At 52.5% G+C, this 14531-nt stretch overlaps 1 protein-coding gene across 1 annotated transcript in view; it reads left to right on the forward strand.

The window, feature by feature from the left end:
• Positions 1–10194: 10194 nt before the first annotated feature.
• FOXP4 (forkhead box P4) overlaps positions 10195–14531 on the forward strand; it is a 29065-nt gene continuing 24728 nt past the window's right edge. Inside the window, exon 1 of the mRNA XM_031063552.1 lies at positions 10195–10282. The gene's annotated coding sequence lies outside the window, so the exon portion shown is untranslated. The remainder of the gene's footprint in view (positions 10283–14531) is intronic.

The raw sequence follows: 14531 nt of genomic DNA on the forward strand, positions 1-14531 counted from the left end.
ACTTTTGAAATGCAGATAATCTCCGACATGCAAATGAGCAGCTCGCTGCTCCCTGTTTAATATGAATGATCAGCCCCTGAATAGCGATTATTACACGCCACATTTCAGCAATTATGTTGTTCCTGGTTTGTCTCGCTGCCTTTTGGGGTGTGGAGGGGGGAAATAGGGAAGAAAAGAGGGTGGAAAGAGAAAGGGGGGTGGTATTTTTTCATCCCATCCCTCTGGTTTTGTTCCCGTCTTGTTACAAACTCCGCGAGCAGCGGCGGGTGAGCGCTGAGCCCGTGCTGGTGGGATGGAGGGGTGTGGAAATAAAACTGCTTTTCCATGGAGGAAAATGTGTGTTGGAAGGGGAGGGAGAGACCCTCACTCCTGGGTGAATTCTGTGCTGCCACTTTTGTGTGTCAGGGCTGGAAGTGGCAGAGACCAGTGCTGGGTATGCTGGTCCCGTTTCCTGCAGTGCCAGCCCAAATCCAGGAGTTTTTCCAAGAAAAAGGCACCCTCAGCCTCACAACCACCAACCTGCCACTCAACCGAGCCCAATGAGCAAAAACTGGGAGAAGGGAAGGATTTTCCAACCCGTGTTCTGCCGGGCTCTCGTTCCCACATCCCAGCTCTGCCGTTCCTTTGGGTTTCCTCAGCCTGGCACCTTCTGCCAGGTGGTTTTTCCAGCTGGGAAGTGGTGGTTTGCTGGGAGGTGAAGCACTTGGAGGGGATGTTTCGACTTTGTTAGGATTTTTCAGGGTGGAATCCGAGGTTCTCTGTGTCTTGCTGGGGCTTCGGGTGTGCTCTCACCATTAAATACTTTGGTATTTGGGGAAAAACAAATGGATTACTGGGGCTCTGTGTCTTGCTGGAGCCTCGGGTGTGCTCTCACCATGAATACTTTGGGATTTGGGGAAAACGGATTCCTGGATTTGGGGAAAACAGATTCCTGGATCTCTGTGTCTCGCTGGGGCTTCAGGTGTGCTCTCACCATTAAATACTTTGGGATTTGGGGAAAACAAATGGATTCCTGGAACTCTGTGTCTTGCTGGGGCTTCGGGTGTGCTCTCACCATGAATACGTTGAGATTTGGGGAAAACAAACGGATTCCTGGAGCTCTGTGCCTTGCACCAGGCTCAGGGAAAGCTGGAATTGTGGGTTTTCATAAGGACTGGGTTACACTTGCTTTGCCTAGGGACGTGCACTGTGTTTGCAGCAACTCCACGTTTATTTTTTTGGGGCGAACCGAACACAACTAAAACCCAACACGCTTTGACACCCACCCCACCGGGATCAGCGATCTCAGCCCCCATTCTCAAGCTCTTCTCCCCCCTCTCTAGGTCCTGCTAGCGAGTCATGATGGTTGAATCTGCCTCGGAGACGATCCGTTCCACGCCCTCGGCGCAGAACGGGGTGAGCAGCCTGAGCAATCAGCCCGATGGCGGCGGCAGCCCACATTCCTTGGGAAGCAGAGCCCATCCATCCAAACCTGCTGGATTTTTCCTGCCTGCTCTACCCCCCATCAATCCGTGGGGCTAAGACTCCAAAAACCTTCAACCATTCGTGGTTGAGGTGCCCCAAAAATTCGTGGTTGAGGTGCCCCAGAAATTTGTGTTCGTGGTGCCCCAAAAATCAGGTTTGGCCGTTCGTGGTTGAGGTGCCCCTCCTCGCACAGGCAGCGGGGTCCTGCAAGGATGCGGTTTGGGGATGACATTGGGTTTTGCCGTGATTTGCGCTTGGGGTTGGGTTGCGCCAGGTTTGGCCATTCGTGGTTGAGGTGCCCCAGAAAACAGGGGTTTGTCCTTGTCCCACATGCCTTGGGAAGCAGAGCCCATCCATCCAAACCTGTTCCTTCAAGCCTGGCTTGCACAGGCAGCGGGGCCCTGCAAGGATGCGGTTTGGGGACAACATCGGGTTTTGCCATGATTTGTGCTCGGGGTTGGGTTGCACCAGGTTTGGCCATTCGTGGTTGAGTGCCCCAAAAATCAGGTTTGGCCATTCGGGGTTGAGGTGCCCCTGCTTGCACCGGCAGCGGGGTTCCGCAAGGATGCGGTTTGGGGATGACATTGGGTTTTGCTGTGATTTGCACTCAGGGTTGGGTTGCGCCAGGTTTGGCCATTCGTGGTTGAGGTGCCCCAAAAATCAAGGGTTTGTCCTTGCCCCACATGCCTTTCAATCCATCCAAACCTGCTGGAAACCTGCTGGATTTTTCCTGCCTGCTCTACCCCCCATCAATCCGTGGGGCTAAGACTCCAAAAACCTTCAACCATTCGTGGTTGAGGTGCCCCAAAAATCAAGGGTTTGTCCTTGCCCCACATGCCTTGGGAAGCAGAGCCCATCCATCCAAACCTGCTGGTTTTTTCCTGCCTGCTCTGCCCCCCATCAATCCAAGGGGCTGAGACACCAAAAACCTTTGCTGTAACAGGAGCAGGTCCTCCCTGAGAGGATTTTGGTTTTCCAGGATCTGCTTTCCCATTCCCAGCGCTCCTGGAGATTGAACCTCACCCACAGGACACGTGTGACAGTGACATGTGTGTGCAGCAGCTCTGGGTTAGCCCCTGCCACACGTGTCCCCTCTCATCCCTGGGAACGTGCCTGCAGCTTACCTTTCCAAACAAACTTTGGCAAAAAAACATCAATTTCCCTGCTCGGCTACTAAATAAGGCAATGATCCCTCTCCTCGTACGGAGATCGCCTCCCTGAGCCATAAATTCCAGCGTGAAAGCTGTAAAAAATTGCTGTGTCTGATACTTTAGTAGGGAGTGCTGTAAATCCATTACCTGGATAACAGGCGTTCCGCACGCCGCTAAGCCCCTGTTCCCCGCATCCAAAGGGTAATCATGCGTGTAATGCTGCTGCCAGTGCCCCTCTGAGGAGCTCCCTGCTCTCCCTCCTGGAATTCCAGCGGATAACGGGAGATCCGTGTGTCCCCCCAGCCAAAAAAAAAACGCAAATCGTGGCTGTGAAATGGGAGATCTCCTCCAGAAAATCGGGTTTTTCGTCCTTGTGGATGCTCCCGGTGGATGCTGATGTTTCATTTCACCCCCGTGGTGTTTCTCCTGGTGGATTCCTGGTGGGAAGCTGGCTGGCATGTGGGATTATTAAAGCAGAGGGTTTGGTGTCACTTGAGGTTTTTTTTTCCAAAAACACCAAGTGACACCTCCAGCGACAGCACCTGGGGAATGGGGAGAACCTATCCCAAGGATTATCCATCTTCCTGCTTCAGGGAGCAGGCTGAGCACCAGCTGGGGTCAGGAATAAATGTCCCCACAGCGGGAGTTTTGGACAATTAGGTGCTTGATGGAGGCTTTGCTCCATCCCCGGGAGCACCCAGCGTTCTGCCCGGGTTTTTGGATGGCTGGGCTGTTCTGTGTGCTCGCTCCCTCACCCTGGAATGGCAGCACTCCATCCTGATTCTCATTGAGCTTTATGAAATCCCCCCAAGAAACCTTGGGGCTGGGAGCCCACGTTTCATCCTGGTGACCCCAAATCTCTGTGTCCGTGGGGATTTCTGTGCCCAGATTCCATTTGTGCCCAGATTTGACCTTTTCCAGCGCCTGTCACCTCGCTGGTTTTACAAGTGTGAAGCCAAACAGGTCTTGGCAGGGAATTTTTGGGTTAAAGCTGCTCTCCAAGGGCGCTGCCTCGAGGTGGGTGGGATGTTGAGGCCGTGGGGGTGCTATGGGGTGCTCAGGGACCTTGTTCTGGGGTGTCCCTGGAGCAAGGATTGCTGAGATGGGGTCACCCAGCTCTGAACATTCCCTCCCCATCCTCATCCATCCCAATCCACGCCACTTCCCAGAGAGCCTGGAAGGGGAGAGCAGGGTGGAAAGGGCATCCCCTCCCCTTCCTCCCTCCTCCTCCTCCTCTCCCTCCCTCTCCCCAGCCCGGGGGGGTTAAATCCCTGCATTTCAATGCTCGGGACGGGGCTGAAAAGCCTCAATAGCTCGCAGCAGCTTTGTGCAGGGGCTGGCGGAGGGGAGAGGTCGCCCGGGGGCACCGAAAAGGGAAAAGGGAAAAGGGAAAAGGGAAAAGGGAAAAGGGAAAAGGGAAAAGGGAAAAGGGAAAAGGGAAAAGGGAAAAGGGAAGGAAAGGAAAGGAAAGGAAAGGAAAGGAAAGGAAAGGAAAGGAAAGGAAAGGAAAGGAAAGGAAAGGAAAGGAGTAAGGAGTAAGGAGTAAGGAAAGGAAAGAAAAGGAGTAAGGAAAGGAAAAGGAGAAAGGAAAAAGGAAAGGAAAAGAGGCATGGGGTGATGGGGATGGCACATCCCTGTGGTGGGGGATCCTCTGGATTTTTAGGAGTGGGAATAAAGCGCTGCTCAGCCACGATTTGGGGTTTTCCAGGGTGGGTTGTTTTTTGGTTTTTTTTGCTGAATTGCTGCAAAGAATTCCAGCTTTTAGCCAGCAGCTGGTGTTTGAATCCATGGGGTGCAGTGAGATGGAGTCCCTGCAGGTTTGGGGTGCAGGGAATGGAGGGAAAGGATGGAAAAAAATCCTTGCAGAGTTCCACATGGAGAACCCAAATCCGTGCAAACCTCGTGGAGCAGGGATGTCCTGGGACGAGCAAGGGGACAATCCCTGAGTCTGGCACCCCACAGGAGCTCCCTCCAGCTCTAAATCCATGGAAAAGGAGCCAGCCGGAAAATCCAGCTGCTCTGGCGTTGTTTGGGGTTGTTTTATGGTGCAAAAAATACCAAAAAAAAAAAAATTTCAGCTTGCTGCAGACAGACGTCAAAGAAACGGGGAGGAATAAACAAAAATAAGACTTGTTTTGGAGAAGGAGCAAATGGGACTTTTTTGGGAGTTGGGGAAGGGTGTGGAGGGGGAGGAGAGGCACTTTGCTGCCCTGGGAGAGATACCATTCCATAAAACATGTGATCACATCTCAAATATATTGTGTAATCCTCTATTATTAGGGTATTTAAGATAAAAACGAGGCCGGAGCACTTAAGTGAAACTCATCTCTCTCTTCACTTCCCTGATTCATATTTAATATTTCACTGAGGACAAATGCAGGAGCAGTTTTTCCTTTTCCCCTCCTTTTTTCCCCCCCATTTCCCCCCTTTTTTCCCTCCTTTTCCCCCTTTTTTCCCCCCTTTTTCCCCCTTTTTTTCTTCCTCTTTTCTTATTTTTTACCCAATTTCTCTCCTTTTCCTCCCCTTTTTCCCCTTTTTTTTCTTGTTTTTCCCCTTTTTCTCCCCTTTTTTTCCCTTTCCCCCCTTTTCCCTCATTTTCCCCCCTTTTTCCCCTTTTATTCCCCTTTTTTTCCATGGGGTGGGATTGTCAGGAGGGTGTTCCTTGTCCTCTTAATTAGTGGGGCTGGGTTTGACCCCTTCCCTGTGAGGATTGAAGAGTCAGGAGCAGAGGAATAAAATCCAGGAGTGCTGGAGCAGGGCAGAACAGCTGGGGCTGGGCCACAGACACAGAGCTGGGTGTAAAAAGGGATTTTTTTTCATTTTCCTGTGAGGAATTATTTCTTTTTTTTTTTTTTTTTGTTCATTTGGATCTCTTGGAGCCATTTGGTTCTGGTTAAGCGAGGCCAGGGCTGGGCTGGTGGAAGTGCTCCTCAATATGGCATCATTTACTGTTAATATCCAGCTAAAAATATCCCTGTGTGTTGTTTTAATGGCTCTAATTCTGGAATGTGACGATGTCATTTTTATGAGGTTAGTGTAAAAAATCTTCCTTTTTTTTTTTTTTTTTTTCACCGTTTTTTCAGCCCTTCCCAACCTCTCTCCACCCTCCAAAAGGATCGGAGGGAAAAGGGAAGATAAAAATTCCCTTCCTCCTTCTTTCCATGCAAAGTTCTTGCTTTAATGGTGTTTATTCTCTTTTTGGGAGGTAAAACACCATATAAACCTCTGATCCAGGTGGAAAATCCCTCAGCTGATTTTGGGCAGCTCTTCCCAGCTGGAATTAAAAACCCCATCCTCATAAAGTGAAATATCTGGTAAATGAGGCACTTTCAAATACCCCAAGCAAGATTTTCCTTTGTCCTGGGATTATTTTGTGTTGATTTTTGGGGGCGGGGGTGAGACTGTGGCTCCTCCTTTTCAGATGACCCATGGATGTCTCCATGCTCTCCAAAGATTTTTTTTTTTTTTGAGTTCTTGACCCGTTTCTTCCCAATCAGGAGACCTCAGAGAGGCTCTGCTGGGGCAGGTTTTGAGGAGAAAAAGGCAGGGATAAGGATTAATCCCACATTAATCCAAGGTGTGGTGTGAGGCAGCTCTCCCTGGGCTATTCCAGGGCTGGAACCAGGTTTGGGGTTTTTTTTGGTTTTTTGGATTTGGTGGGTTTTTTTGGGTTTTGGGTTTTTGTTGTTGTTGTTGTTTTCGTTTTGTTTTGGTTTGTTTTTTTTTTTGAGGGGGGGTGGGTTATGGTTTTTTTTTTGGTTTTTGGTTTTTGGTTTTTGGTTTTTGGTTTTTGGTTTGGTTTTTTTCTGGTGTTTCCCCATGGCAGAAAGGGGAATTTGTGGTATTTACCATGGAAAAGGCAAAAATCGACCAAAATCTGCCCTTGCTAGGGTCTGGAGAAACATCCAGCACATCCAGGGATAGAGGGGCAAAAATCAGAATAATCCTCAGGTAGGCTGGGTGAAAATTGGAAAATGAGGCTGCTCCCCTGCTGGAGGATGTCTGGATTTGGGGATGGTTCGGAGAATTTGGGGATTTGGGGTCTGAGGGGAGGGATGAGCATCCCTGGGGGCATCCTGAGAGCAGGAAAACCTCCAGTGCTGTGGGAGCAGGTCCTGGCAGGGTGGGATTGATCCCAGCATGGCTGGGATGGAAATTTTGGCTGTTCATTGATCCCTTGCCCATCCCAGCACACAGCTCCCAGCATCTCCCACCTCTCGCTGCAAGCCCAGGTGTTTTCCACATCCCAAGGAAGTTCTGGGCCTCCCCCAGCCGTGTTCAGGTCCCCATCCTCTTCCTCATCCTGGAGTGTGCTGCTCTTGGGGATGGCAGAGCCAAACCACAGCAGCCCTGGCTGTGTCCGAGACAAACTTTCTCTGGGATCATCTGCAAACTTTTTCTGGGATAATCTGCAAATTTTTTCTGGGATAATCTGCAGACTTTTTCTGGGATTATTTGCAAACTTTTTCTGGGCTCATTTGCAAACTTTCTCTGGGATCATCTGCAAACTTTTTCTGGGATAATCTGCAAATTTTTTCTGGGATTATTTGCAAACTTTTTCTGGGGTCATTTGCAAACTTTTTCTGGGGTCATTTGCAGACTTTTTCTGGGATCGTTTGGTGATCAGAGGGAGTTTGACACAAGGAATTCATTCCCCATTCTGGGTGATGTGCTGATGGATAACACCAGGATAACACTCCTGGGTAACACCAGGCATTGGGATATGGGTTAATTTTTATTTATAAATCATTTTCCCTCTGGTTCACAGAGGTAAAATCCCATCTACTCCCACAGGGAAACTCTTCCTTCTGCTTCCCACCTCCTCAGCCCCAAGGAGAGGCTCTGACTGATGGAAATCTTCATCCCCCCACCACTGGGTGCTCCACATGCTTTGTTTGGGCAACAAATGCAGCTGACAGGTGGCTTTGCATCCTGAAATTCCATCCTGGGTGCTCCACATGCTCTGTCTAGGTTCCATCCCTGTTTGAGGGACCTGCAGGAGGTTCCATCCCTGTCTGAGGGACCTGCAGCAGGTTCCATCCCTGTCTGCAGCTGAGCCCAGCTCAGGATGGAGAGGGGACAGAGGCAATGGAGGGAGGGGGCAGCTCCGGGCGCTTGCCAGAGAGGCCCCTGTGTGCAATTGTGAGGCCAAGTCGGGGTTGTTTTTTTTTTTTTTTCCTGTAAATCTTTGTAATTTCGTGCTTCAGAGCACACCAAAGTGAGGGAGCCAGCGGGGAGTGAATTAAATTCCCCCCTGAGAGGCGGCGCGGTGGGGCCGAGCCGCCACCCCGGGCCAGCCAGGCCTTGGGAAGAGAAATTTGAACTTTGGGAAGACAAATTTCGGGAGAAATCCTTTGCAGCACTTTTTTGTGTGCTGGAGAAGTTTTGTGCAGCGCTTTTTGTGCGCTGGAATTCTGTTCCTGAGGCTTTTCCCCCTGTGTTTTCCATCCCGTGCTGCGCTGATTTTTGCCAGGCCGGGGCAGGGCCCTGCCCTCGCTGGGTCTCCTCTGTGAGGTGGTGCTTGCAAAAATGGCAGGAATTGCACATGGAGAAGCCAAATCCACGGAAAACTCTGCTAAAAGACACTTGGAAAAGCAGCTAAAGCTCAGGGGTTTGCTGTGGGGATGTGGGATGCAGCTCCAGCACCCATCCTGGTGGGAGCCTCGGGCCTGAGCTGCCATCAAGTGGATTCCTCCACCTTGGCTTTTAACTGGAATTACTGTTTTCATTTCTAAAAGTAATTAAAATATCAGACCTAGAGCTGTCATAACTGTCACAGGGTTTTTGTGCTCGCATTACCGATGCACATCTATCCCTGGTAATAGCAGGGAAAATAAAATGCCCTGAAGAGAAAAGAAAACATTGGGGCTGAGGGAGCTTCGGGATCAGGACCATGGGATTTTTCCATCAGTGATTCCCAGTGGTGAATTGTGGTGTTTGTCCTCGAGGATCTGAGTTTTGAGTTGTTCGGATAAAGAAGGTTTGGGAGTTATTGGTCAGTGGCCATGGGACAGCTCTGGGTGGACAATCCTGGGATGCAGCTCTGGTAATTCACCACAGGAATAGGAAATTAGGATCCATTTACTTATAAAATTCCTCAGGTTTTGATTTTCTTAGGGCTTTCTGGTTCATGTGATGGTGACAAACACAGCCGTGTCTGGGGTGTTTGGTTTGGGCCTCCTACTATGAAATTACAATTTTTTTATAAAATAACCCTTTGCTCTCTGGCTCCAAGTGGAAATTCCTTCTCATTTTCCACGTGCCCTTGTAGTGCCTGTCCAGCTGCACAGAGTGGGTCAGGTGGATTTTCCACCCAAAGATGTGGCACGGCTGGGGCATCCTGTGCTCTTCCCAAGAGGAGCACAGGGAGGGCCTGAAATGGGACCTAAAATGCTGGGAATGACTTTTCATGGGTGCTCCATTTGAGGAGGGGCTCTGGGTTAGGGTTCTGTGGGTGCTCCTTGGTTTGGATCAACAGGTGAGGCGTATGCTGAGCTGTGAGTGGATTTGAGGGGGGGAAGAAGGGTGGAGATTTTTCAGAAATGAGCCCTAAAAACCCCAGAAGGAAGGAAAAGAATCTCTGTAAAGCAGAAATAAGGAGCAAACAGCTCTGGGAGCACTGGGTTGTTTTCCTCAGAGCTTTACTCCTTTTCCTGGCTCCCAAGCTCTTTTTCTCAGCTCACGCTCGCTCCTCTCTCCTCATCTCTTCACAGGATTTTCCTTAATTTCCCTTTTTCTCCAGCTGCCTGCAGTGCTGGGCATGGCTCTCTTGTTCCTGTGTTTTTCACAAGTGCGTTTCATCCATTTCTGTTGTTTTTTCACTATTTTTATGGGATTCCCTGTAAAAACTTGAAGAACTCATCACTTTTTCTAGGCAAACCCCCCTAAAAACAGTCAGGTTTCATGTGTGGGTTGCTGAGCACCTCCTGGTTCACCATCAATCCACTCAGACACATTCCTGGATTGATTCAGGCTGGAATCCTGCACTTGGCTTCACCCAAACCTGGCTGGTGACTGGAACTTTCTGCCACAATCCAGTTAATAAAATCAAATACCCACGGTGGCTTTGGGCACAAGGGACAGCTGCAGGAAGGTGCTGGTGATGGCTTTGAAATAAATCAACCAAGGGACAGATCTCTGCGTGGCTGTGGCAGGGCTGGGGTTTGGGAGTGATCCTTGTGAGGTGGGAATGCTGGAGCTGGTGGGGATTTTTGGGAGAGGACAGGCTTGTCTGTCCCCGTGGGAACTGGGAGAGTGCTGGTCTCTAATGGGATATACTGGTGGGGATTTTTGGGAGAGGACAGGATTGTTTGTCCCCATGGGTACTGGGAGAGTTTTGGTCTCTAATGGGATGTACTGGTGGGGATTTCTGGGAGAGATTCCCCATGGGTACTGGGAGAGTGCTGGTCTCTAATGGGATGTACTGGTGTGGCAGGAGGGAGCATCAGGGAGCGCTGCCCTCTCTGTGCATCAAACCCATCCCATGAGGGAAATCCATGGAGAAGGAGCCAGAGCTGGAGGAAGAGGAGGAGGAGGAGGGAGCCTTGCTCATGCCCACCCCTGTGTCTCTCTTGCAGGCTCTGCAGGTGGCTCGGCAGTTCCTGCTGCAGCAGGGCAGGGGGCTCAGCTCCCCCAGCAGCAACGAGGGCAAGCAGCCAGCGGTGCAGGTGAGCCCCAAGTGTCCCTGTCACCCCCTCCTGGGGACAACACAAACCCCTGTCACCACCATGGCTGGAGCACTCCAGGAGTTAAATCCTCTGGAAACCTCCAGAAGTTTATTGGGAGGTTTTTTGGGTATGGGAATGGTTGGGGAGGGAAGGTCACTGTGTGTCACCACTTTTTGGGACAGAGTTTTGGAGACAGAGTTTCCCAGGGCTGGAGCATCCCAGGTTTGATGCTGAGTGCTGTGAGGGTGGCACAGGGCTGGAAAAGGGAACAATCTTTTGGGCTGGAGCCAAGGCAGGTCCTCCAGGATGGGACAGAGGCCCAGCTGGGATGGGGATTTGTGGCACTGGCAGGAAAACGGGCTTTGGGTTGGCACATCCTGCTCCTGTAGGGATGGGGCAACTCCCTCTGCTCCCCTTCTCTGCCAAAGGAAAAGGGCAGAAAATGGGCAGGAGAGGGGTGAAATCTGGAGAGTCAGGGAAGCAGGGAGAAGCAAAGCCCAAGCGATGGGAAGTGACAATTTAAATAGCTGTGCGGAGGGGCTCTCCCTTCAGGCTAATTAAATTTATCGGAGAACAGCAGGTTACCTTATTAGAGCCACGTGGGTTTAATTAACAAAGGAAAGTAATTAGCACAAGCGCTCTCGGAGCTGGAGGTCCTGCCTGTGCCAGGCTGAGCCGGGTGGCAGCAGGAGCCAGGCTGGGATGGGCAATCCTGGGATCCTCTCCTGGCTTGGAGTGCCAGGGCATGGCTGAGCCATCCAGCAGCAAATCTCAGAGCTGCCGGGGGGTCAGGAGAGCCCAGAACCCCCCGGGCTGGGAAACAGCAGCTGGGTGGGAGCAGTGGGAATTAGTCAGGGCTCCTACGGCACAAACAGGCGGCTTTTTCCAGCGGTGCCGGCAGGAAGGAAATGCAGTCACTGCATGGAAAATGTCTGCAGAGGACAAAGGCGGCGAGGGTGAAGTCAGATTCCGGTAACCGGCGCCTCGCTCCCCTCCGTGGGTGTGTGTCCCTGCACTCCTGCTCCTCCTCCTCCTCCTCCTGCTGCTGCTGCTGCTGCTGCTCCTTATCCCTCCTTGCTCTCCCTGGTATTCCCGGCTGGATGCAGCCGAACATCCCGTGCTGCTCCCCAGCCTCCCCTGCCTGCCTGCCCATCTGGCCAGCGGCTTTCGCCGGAGCAAACTGGATCTCCTTCCTCTCTCCCTCTCCCTCCCTCTCTCCCTCCCCTCCTCCCTTTTTTTCCACTCTCCGTGTTGCAAAAAGGACTTGTGAAAGTTGTAGACGTGAGTCAGAAATAGCTCATAACTCAGCAGCCTCCCCCCGCGGCCCCGGCGGCAGCTGGAGCGGGATCTGACCGAGGGGAGATAGGGGATTAAGCAGACTCCTTTGAAAGGAAGTTTATCTAAGGCACCGTGGTGTGCATGAGACTGGCCAGGACGGCTGCAAGAGGAGGAGGAGGAGGAAGGCTGGGTCCCAGCACAGCCCTCCTTGGCTTGGAGGCAGCAGGAAGGCGCAGCAGGGTGGGAATGTTTGGGAATTGGGGTGTCCTTGGGGTGCCAGCCCCCCCCAGGTTTGGGAATGGATTTCCACATCCACGGGGAATTTTGTCTTCCCCCAGCTCTGTGCCAGATGGTTCCTGGCCCCCAGTCCTGGGGGAATGAGCAGGAGGGTCCCAGTGCTGGCTGGGAGACCCCCGTGCTTGCCCACACTATGTACTGTCCTTGTCACCCCGTTGATGGGGATGGGACATTTTTGGGGCACCAAGCCAGCAGGATTAATGACATTCCCAACAGCCTGAGCTTAAAAACAACCAGGGAGCTGCTGGGCTCAGCAACATCTTGGGTTGGGGTTTATTTTGGAGTAGGGACCCTCTTCCCACAGATGTCTGGAGGTGTGTGTGGACAGTCTCATGTTGTCACTCCAGTTACAGCTGCAGGAAAGGGGAAAAACCCCAAAACCCCATCTCTGGGTGTTCTAAAACATTTAAAAATAAGTTTATTTCTTTACAACTTTAAAACTCTTGAAAACTTGGTGGGCACTGACAAAGTGCTGCTTTTGGGGGCTTTTGGTGTTGCGGGGTGTTGTCATCCTGGGATGGTGGGAGCAGCAGATCCCCCTGGGATCCAGGAAAACCCTGGGGAGGAGGTGCTGGAAAAGCAGCACCCCAGTGCTGCCTTGGAGGCACCTGGAATGATGGGGTGCCCTCTTTGGGTGCCCTCAGAGCTGCCTTTGCTGGGATCAAGTGGCTGCAAGGGGAGAGGGACTGGAGGGCACCCGGGGAAGGGAGGAGAGAGGAGTTTGGAGCAAACTGCGGGAAATTGCTTTTCTTTTGTCTGCTGCAGCGGGGAGGGCAGCAGAGCGGAAAAGTGTATTTTGTTGATTTGAAACTTGAGTGAAATGGGTAATGAAGACAGATCAATACCAGCCCTTCTGCGTTCCCTCTCCGGGAAAAAAAAATCCAGCAGCAGCAGCAGCAGCCTGTCCGTCCGTCTGGGCTCGCACCGAGGTTTTTCCATTTGAACTTGCAGCATCCCTGTCTGTCCCTGCCCCATCCCAAAGCCCCCAGCTCTGCCAGCCCGGTGCCACTGCCACCATCCCACTCTGGGATTGGTGTTTTGGGTTCACAGAGGAGCAAAGTCACTTTAATCCCTGCAGAATCACCGGTGACAGAGCTGTGCCAGCACCCCGTGCTCACGGAGGGGATGTAGGGACCCTGCCCTGGTGGTGCTGGGGACAGGGGCTGGCTGAGGAGGGGGCTCAGTGCTGTCACCTCTGCTGCCACTGTCCCCCAGGCAGCAGCTGGAGCCCAGCCAGGTGTGATTGGGGCCTCCCCAGCAGGAAGGCTGCGCTAACGAGGATGTGCTAATGAGGATGCTCTAACGAGGATACACATTGGGCTGAACATGCCGGGGATTGATTCCTCCTTTCCTTCACAGGAAGCTGAACATCAGGGCCTGGTGTCCTCCATGCTGGTTTCCCCCCACCTGCTCACCCTGCTGCCAACCCACCCCGGGCACTCACTTGGTGCTGGGGCTGTTCAGAGTGTTCCTAAAATTGTTCCTAAAACACCCACAGCCTCAAAACCCAGCCTGGCACGTGGGGCTGAGCTTCATTTCTCCTCTGGCCCTGGGCAGATTTCAGTGCATTGTCTCATCCCAGCCTGGTGAGGTCTAGAGGTGGCACAGCAGCGTTTGGGTGGCCCTGTGCCACCCCTCAGGGTTTGTAAGCCATGGCTGGGGTCACCTCGGTGTCAGTGGCATCACTGCCTGGCCCCGGGCACTGGGAGCACTCCCAGACTGTCTGAGCCAGCTGGATCTTGGAGCTCACCCAGGGATGCTGAGTGCAGGAAGGGAGGCCAGGATGTGCCAGGAGGGTTGGGGTTGCTCTTGTCCTGTGAGAATTGGGTGCTCTGGGGTGGGGTTTGCTCATCCCCTGCCCTTAAAACAGCACAACTTGAAGCTGCTTTTGGTGGTTGTTCCCTCCCTTCTGTTCCCAGTCTCCTCAGTTTGTTTCTGTTTGGTTTGGATTTGAAAAGAGTGGTTAAAATTAGAAAAAAACAGCACAAACATGTTTCCTGCTGTTTCTAACTGGGAGTTAAACCCCAAGACTGGATCAGAGCAGGGACCTGCATCCCTGAGCTCTGTGGAAAACCAGGAGCACCCTCTGGAGAGAGAGAGGGGTGTGATCCCAGGGCCAGCAGGGATTGGGGGGACGAGGTCTGGGCTGTGTGGTTGAGGTGTGGAGCAGGAGCTGCCCCTTCCCGTCCTGGCAGTGACGTGCAGCCCTTGGGGACGTGGTGGCTCCTGCGGTGACCTCCCAGCCCGGGTGACAGCAGAGCAGGGATGTTTGGATGCTGGTGGAGGATGTCCCCAGGCTGTGCCAAGCCAGCTGTCCCCAGGGTCAGGAGGGCACTGTCCCTCTGATGACAACGCTGTGGCGCTGCGAGCCAAGGCTGCCGGGCCGTGGCTTCCCCCGCTCTGCCTTGTGCCTGGGAGTTCCACCCGCTTCCCGTAAAAACAACCCAAAAAAATAATCCAGGAAAAATTGCTCAAGAGCCTCTCTCCCCATCCTGCCTCGTTCCACACGGCCAAGTCCTGCTTCCCTCAGCTGGCTTTGGCTCAGGGAGGGAATATTCCCTGGGATACCTGCCTGCTTTTCCACCCACTGCCTCTGGCACGGGGATTACAGCCGGGCCCGCCTGGAAAAGCAGCCCCTGGAGATGCTGCTGGCCGGCCCGCGCAGCGCCCGCCG

The sequence above is a fragment of the Geospiza fortis genome, unplaced genomic scaffold, assembly GCF_000277835.1.
Source record: "Geospiza fortis unplaced genomic scaffold, GeoFor_1.0 scaffold14, whole genome shotgun sequence".
Classification (NCBI taxonomy): domain Eukaryota; kingdom Metazoa; phylum Chordata; class Aves; order Passeriformes; family Thraupidae; genus Geospiza; species Geospiza fortis.